The sequence below is a fragment of the Lampetra fluviatilis genome, chromosome 9 (assembly GCF_964198595.1).
Source record: "Lampetra fluviatilis chromosome 9, kcLamFluv1.1, whole genome shotgun sequence".
In the NCBI taxonomy this organism is placed as follows: Eukaryota; Metazoa; Chordata; class Hyperoartia; order Petromyzontiformes; family Petromyzontidae; genus Lampetra; species Lampetra fluviatilis.
The window spans coordinates 4404531-4412281 of NC_136283.1; positions in this window are offsets into that span (position 1 = coordinate 4404531).

The following is a 7751-nucleotide window of genomic DNA, read 5'->3' on the forward strand; positions in this document are numbered from 1 at the left end:
TTAGTGTGCATCTAATGCGGCTACGTTTTTATTTCAATGGTCATAACGTACTAACACCAGAAGAGTAATTTAACTTCACCTGTCATGGTGTGGGCCATCCAACAAGTTCAGAGGACAGGCTCATAATAATGCCATCGGCTACTCTATAGGTACTGGCTTTTTGTCAATTCGCTGTCATTCAGCCAGGTGAGAGCCCAAGTCAGCATTATGCCATTACGCATCGCCATACATATGCATCAACATCAATACGGATCTTTAAAATACGCAAACCATCATTACATTCCAAACCATCGGCTCTTTATGAATCCGCATTAAATGAATACAAATCTCGTTTTTTGTCATTACGCTGTTACCCTGTACTCCACTTATCTCTTCAAAAGCACTGCGTTCATGGCACACACTATGTAAAAAAACATTTGTACGCCCTAAAAAAAATTCAACAGGAACACATCAATATACACTCTGGAGCCACATGCACGTGCTTGTTCATTATTCACAACAGTCCAAGTATGAAGGTAGTTTCCACCGGCAAAAACTGACAGTCGGCACGATGTCCCGTTGCGCGCTGCCGTGTCCACCCACCTCGTCCCCTGAACTCCCTCCTTGCGTCCCCGTGCCGGCGACGCGGGCGAGACGATTTACGGGTGCAGCTGGGAGCATTCCTGGAGCGCTCTCAACCTCGGTTGTAGCAGTAGCATGGGGATTGGCGAGCCAGCGAACGAACGACGGCACAGCAAAGCTCGCCTCACCACGACCACCACTCCCCGAACAACCACGAACCCGCACTTCCTCTGCAGCTCGATCTCCGCTTTCAGTCAAAGCGAGCGTGGGTCCAGCTGTGTGCAGCAAGCACTCGGTTGATGGTAGTGGTGGTGGGGGGGGGGTGTAAGCGAGCGAGTGAGCTAGCCACGGTAATTAAGTTCACTGAAGGCAGATGGAGCCGAGTTGGAATGAGAGCACGGGGAATGGAAGAGCGTGGGAAGAAGAGCAGGCGATCGAGCGAACGCCTATAGAAAATGAGTCACTTGTGAAACAGCCCTGCCAAGCCTAACTTTGTCCCGAAGTAAAACAAAACGCACGAATGACCGGAGCCAAAAACCTGTGTATGTGTGTGTGTCTCGTGGCGGCGGTGGCTCGAATTAGATCGTGAACGACCGGGCAAGTTGGCCAAAGCGGCGTGGCCAAACGCAGCCACAAAAAAAAAAATCCGTCGTTAAGCGAGGTGCATTCGAGCGACCGTCCCCGGTAGCCTTGAGACACTTTCACGAGCAGGGCTGATGACGGTCGAACGCGCGGAGGGTGCCGGGCAACCGATCCGCGGCTCCCCGCTGCTCGTTCGCCAGAGTTTGAGGTGAGCCTCGGCCGGCAGTCGCGATGTGGCCGTGGCAGTTGCAGTTGCACTTGGAGGAGGGAGGCAGGGAGGCTATACTCGGCGAGAACTGACATCTATCGGCTCTCTCCACCCCCCACCACCACCACCCCTCGTCGGCATTTTCCACTTGGTCTCACAATCCGCCAAAGCGGTGGGCGGTGTTGAGAATCCACTTGGCGCAACTTAAGCGAATGGTGAAAATACATTCATGAAAAGCGCACGCGCACGATTTGAATGTGTGAGAAAAAAATAAATCACGAGTTAAAATTAGAAAAAACCCACAGACGTTTGCTACGAGTCACACAATTGCAAGGTTAAAGCACTGCTCGGCGACTTGTATTTACTGTATTTTGTGTGGAGATATATTAGTAAAGTAAAAAATAAACATTCTTTACATTCCATGAGAAACGTACCTTTCTCAGGGTCCCTCAGCTTGTTGACTTAAAATGTTCAAAACGTTACGTTGCAATCGGATGGCCACGAAATGCCCCGGTGTAGAATGTTACTCTTGAGTCTAGCACATGAAGTAAATGTATAGTGGCAGTGGGGTCCCCCCCCCCACCTTAGCAAAAAAATGCTATCACGTGTCCAGACCTAAAACCAGTTCCTCATCGCAAACACAGATTGACTTGTGATGCCACTTCCTTTCCAAGAGAAGAGAGAGAGAGAGGAAAAAAAGAGAGGTCTGTTTATTATTCATCCAAAACGAAGTCTTTACACGTTACGGACGTAATGTTGAACATTTTCTGGTGTACGCATTTTTTCGTGAGCTTAGGCTGCTCGTGAAGTAACGTACCCGTTGAAAAACTGAACTAAATAAAAACATTTTAATTTTTACCCGGTGAGGCTCACTGAGCAATATAGCTCGTTTTCAGAAGCGACCTGGCCACAAATGATAGCTCAACGAAGTGGCTTATTGTGTGGAAATGTCTAGCAGGCAAATACTATAAAAGCACGTTTCTAAATGTGGGGGGGGGGGGGAAATCGGAGGGCCTGGAGCAAAATCCACGCGACCACGGAGAGACACGCAAACTCCAAATATACAGCAGGCATCAATGATCGGGATCGAACCCACGACCTCCTGCATACCAGGCGAGGGAGTTAACATCTCGCCACCGCGACACCCTACAGCCAAACAACTCCCATAACCACCAGGGAGCACAGGGGATCACAATCCAGCCATGAACTGACCAAAGAAAATGTAAATATGTTCATACAAATTAAGGGTTGCGATCGAACCTACGACCTCCTGTATACCAGGAAAGGCAGTTAACATCTCGTCACCGCAGCACCATATCGTGGCTACTACTTACAGTACACACTTAAACAAATTGCAAACGTTCAAAAAATATATCTTAAAATAATCAATTTGTCATCTCGTCATGGTTAGATATTGGCTTGTAAATTTGGAGAAGTCGTACAGAAATGGAACATTTTCCGAAAGGAAATTTAACCCGCCGAGGTGTAACAAATGCACCTTCCACGTGCTCAGTGGTGAACTTTACTGGCAGGGCATGTCACGAGGACACGTGCTTGCCATGTGTCCAGTTTTCCAGCCATCGCTCTCGGATGAGAAAAAATAAGCTCGTAAAGCCCCTTTGTTAATCCACTGCTGGATGAAAGTCCTCCCAGTGCCGCGTAAGTCATGGGGGGTGGAAGGTAGGGTTATGTGACCGTGCATACTTTCATACTTTCACCACGCCGGTCAGCGATGGCTGGCGAAGGGGTAGGAGGTGGGATCGGTGCGGATGTCACTCGCCACGAATGTTAAACCACGGGCGGGAAATCGAACTCAGTTAGGCGGGTTCAGTGCGCTCACGCACTGTACCAGAGTATTTATATATTTTTTTAAAAAAAAGTAAATGTGGAAATCTCAAAGTCAGTGGTAAACAAATTTACACGTAGATCGTGTAAAATTGCGTATGGATTTTTTGTTTGTTTAAGACTGAAAAGTATCATCTGAGTATCAACAAAGCAAGCAGAAGACCGATGATCGTCCATTTTCAACACGTGGCATCAGTGGCTTCCAAACCAGCAACTTTCAAGCCACCTTCAGTCTCCACCAAAATTAGCAATTTACTTTCAGACGAGCCAAGAAGGAAAATCATGACTACCGATAACGGGACGTTTCAGTTCGCCTAAAACAACGCGTTGCAAGGGAACGCCACACTTAATTCAATTTGAAACGCGTCCAAATGCCGAGTACTTCCAGACTGAAATACCTTTCTTCCAATAGCCAGCAGAAAAATGCATGTTGAAATCCAATAGTGGGGTGTTTAGCGAATGGCATGTTACATTACAGTCCGGTGGAATAAAATTCGTGGCGCGAGCACTGACATTTGCTTATGTAAGTGACCCCTCGTATAAATGCAGGCATTTACATCGACAAAGCTGGGCAAGCGTTGACAACATCTACACCCAGCGAGTCATTGCATCGACCGCGTGGATTCATTTCTGTTTTGCAACAAACTTGCCCTTGTTCAAACACTGTACCGTAGGCTTGGACATATTTACCGCATTCACGCGTTTCCTGAAAATACCGATGTAGGCCGCGTAACATGTGAACGTTGCACACAAACAACATTGGCGAGGGAGAAAACAAACCCAGTGGTTTTCAGGGCCTGTGGCGTCGTCACCCACACGTCCAAATCTCAGGGGAACCCATCATCCATTCACCTGCATTGCTTTTGCACACGAGGTATTATGTTTTAATTGCAAACATGTTTTAAAAAAAAATGTGCATCAATGTGAGAGTTGATAATTGTTTTTTACCCTTCTATCTGGCAACAAAACTGACACCTTATTACAAGGAGTCATGTTATAATGCAAACAAAAAACACAACTCTGATAATGTGCACTGTCCTTGAAGTTGATTGGTCCACACCCGAGACAGCTTTCCTTAGAGCCTAGTCTCACATGGGTTGGACCAAATGACGCCAAAAGGAGCACAACTCAAAGACAATGCACCATCAGAGTATGAGAGCTCGGGGTAAGCATTTACACAATGAATGTGAGAGTTCCCGATGGCAGATCCTATTATCGGACACATCTATCCGGGAACTTCATGCCTATCCGCGCGAGTATCAGGAAGTTGCAATTTTCCACCGCTTCCTAGTCAACTTCAATATTCACGAAAACAATGTAGATAATGGTAGAATGCTTCCACTTCTAGACGACTCCTCTTACACGTGAAAGGACACGACATAGCAGCACGAATTTCACGCTTACACGAGGACACGTCCGGGTGACTCTTATCCGAGGATGAATTACGAATAATAGGTCAAATGTGTCGCCACTGCTTGGTTACTCCGCGTATCCATCCATGATCATACGCGGACGACTGCATACATTGAGCGCTTCCAATAAGCCACGTCTGGGTGAATGACTCAGGGATAAACGTAGCTAATCGATTGATTTGGCACCACTTCCGGGGTCACTATTATCTGAACAAAAAGGGGAATGGGAAGAATCCATACAGGGATCATTTGAATTTTTTTTAAAGATCCCATTGGTGTTACAATGACACAAGGTGTGTGTTATATATATACAGATATATATACACTCGGTAATCTGTTCGCGGGTGAATGTTGGACGGTGCGTGTTGTCGCAAGAAACGAATGTAAAAACCACACTGGGATGAGATGCTGATTCCTTGCGCACTAATGTGTTTTTCTCCGTGTGCATAGCAACAAGTTTTGGTTATTCCCGGGACAGCAGGAACACCCCGAACATGCGCCAGATGTTGGCGTTCAAAAGTCATTTAAGGCTCGCAACACTTTGCACAAATTTTGGTGGAATGACGCCGACGGATAAATATTGTTTCACTCTCTCGGCAACTACTCCTAGCAACAAGTACACACTTTTTTTAAGAGCAGCACGTCAATTTTGACCTGAAAGGAAAATAAGTATTGATTTTACGTCTTTTTTTAAATGCTTAAAAAACATGCAAACGTGTTGCATGTATACCATTTTATTCAACTTAATTTACACATGATCTCTACTTGCACGTGACCAATCCAATGAACATATATTTTTAACCTGCTTGCAAAGTCCTGTCTTAACTAAATGTAAGAGGCCAGCCATTAATGACGTCACGCGATTTTTGATGATTTTGACCCCCCCCCCTCGTCACACAGCGTCACAAAAAGTCAGCCCCCCTCAAATATGACGTCACAAAGCTCTGCCCCCCCCCCTCCAAAAACAAATTTAAATTTTGAAAATAAAACATGCTTCAAATCGCTTTAAACTATTGTCATTGTAGTGCGTATTTAATGTAGCGCTGCACTCTGATGTTGCAGGAGTATAGTTATAATAATTCTATATTTATTTAAGTTGCGCAATTTGATGTGACGTCTCATTTCTCACCCCTCCCCTCGTCACACATCGTCACAAATGTCTGACCCCCCGCCCCCCCCCCCAGGTGCGTGACGTCATTTATGGACGGCCCCTAACCTAAAAATATGGTAAAATACATATGGCTACAATGCCAGATTGGTTACAATTTACAAGACAATTTGGGATTTCTATCACATCTAAATGTAGCTGCACCCTCCAGACATTGTGCAGTAATAGTGTGCTAAATTGATTATGTGGAGGCGGTCAATGCAAGAGAAGAACTAAAAATGAATGTTTTGAGCTTAGACTTGTTTGTAGAGAAGCGTGGGTTCGGCAGCGCGAATGGCTGGGAGCAGGGAACTCCACAGATTGCATAGAAAGCCTTGGTTGCCGCGGCAGGGAGTGCGTGGAGGAGAGACTTGAAGTGAAATGAGACGATACGTAGGCAGAAGGAAGTCTGTGAAGGCCTTCTCCAGTGAAGATCGTCACAAGGCTCTTCATATGAGTAACACCAGCAGGCAATGCTGGGGTTTTTTTGTGCCATCAAATGTCGCCATTTACGTTCTTTATTCAGACAGCGTAGCCACACAACAGCGAACAACCTAAGACCACAACACCACAGAGCTTCTCCCCGATTCTCCCATCGACTCATGTCTGCCATGAATGTTACCGCTTGTCTCAATAATTGTGGCCACCTTCTTGGTTCTTCCGGTAAAGTCAAGTAGAAGGGAAATAATAAAATAATAAAAATTAAACATAATAAAATAATTCTCACGACGTTTCGGCCACAACGCAAGCAGCCGGTGAAGAACAGGTCTGTCGGAAAGACAGCTGTTCCGACAGACCTGTTCTTGACCTGAGGACGGCTGCTTGCGTTGTGGCCGAAACGTCGTGAGAATTATTTTATTGTGTTTTATTTTTATAATTTTATTATTTCCCTTCTATGTGACTTTACCGAAAGAACCAAGAAGATGAATCCCTGCAGTCACGAAAGCTTTAAATCGAAAAAAAAAGATGATGATGTTGATGATGTAGATGATGATGTTGATGTTAATGATGTTGATGTTAATGATGATGATGTTGATAATGTTGATGATGATGTTGATGATGATGATGTGAATGACGCTGTCTTTCCGACTGACCTGTTCTTCACCTGAGGACGGCTGCTTGCGTTGTGGCCGAAACGTCGTGAGAATTATTTTATTATTATTATTTTATTTTTATAATTTTATTATTTCCCTTCTACGTGATTTTACCGAAAGAACCAAGAAGATGAATCCCTGCAGTCACGAAAGCTTTAAATGGAAATTGTATTATGTTTTATTTTTATTATTTTATTATGTTTTATTTGTATTATTTTATTATGTGTTATTTTTATTATTTTATTATTTCCCTTCTACGTGACTTTACCGAAAGAACCAAGAAGATGAATCCCTGCAGTCACGAAAGCTTTAAATCGAAATTATTTTATTGTTTTATTTTTATTATTTTATTATTTCCCTTCTACGTGACTTTACCGAAAGAACCAAGAAGATGAATCCCTGCAGTCACGAAAGCTTTAAATCGAAATTTTATGATGTTAATTTTTTATTATTTTATTATTTCCCTTCTACGTGACTTTACCGAAAGAACCAAGAAGATTAATCCCTGCAGTCACGAAAGAAGCTTTAAATCGAAATGTTATTATTTTATTATGTTTAATTTTTATTATTTTATTATTTCCCTTCTACGTGACTTTACCGAAAGAATCAAGAAGATGAATCCCTGCAGTCACGGAAGAAGCTTTAAATCGAAATGTTATTATTTTATTATGTTTTATTTTTATTATTTTAGTATTTCCCTTCTACGTGACTTTACCGAAAGAACCAAGAAGATGAATCCCTGCAGTCACGAAAGAAGCTTTAAATCGAAAAATTGTGGCCACGCCATGAGATGAAACCGTCTATTTGGAACTCTCCGAGCAGAAAACCGCTCGCGGCAGGAGACGTCCCAGAATTACGTTGACCCATTTTTACCCGACACACTCGGGGGTCCTCCTCCGTGT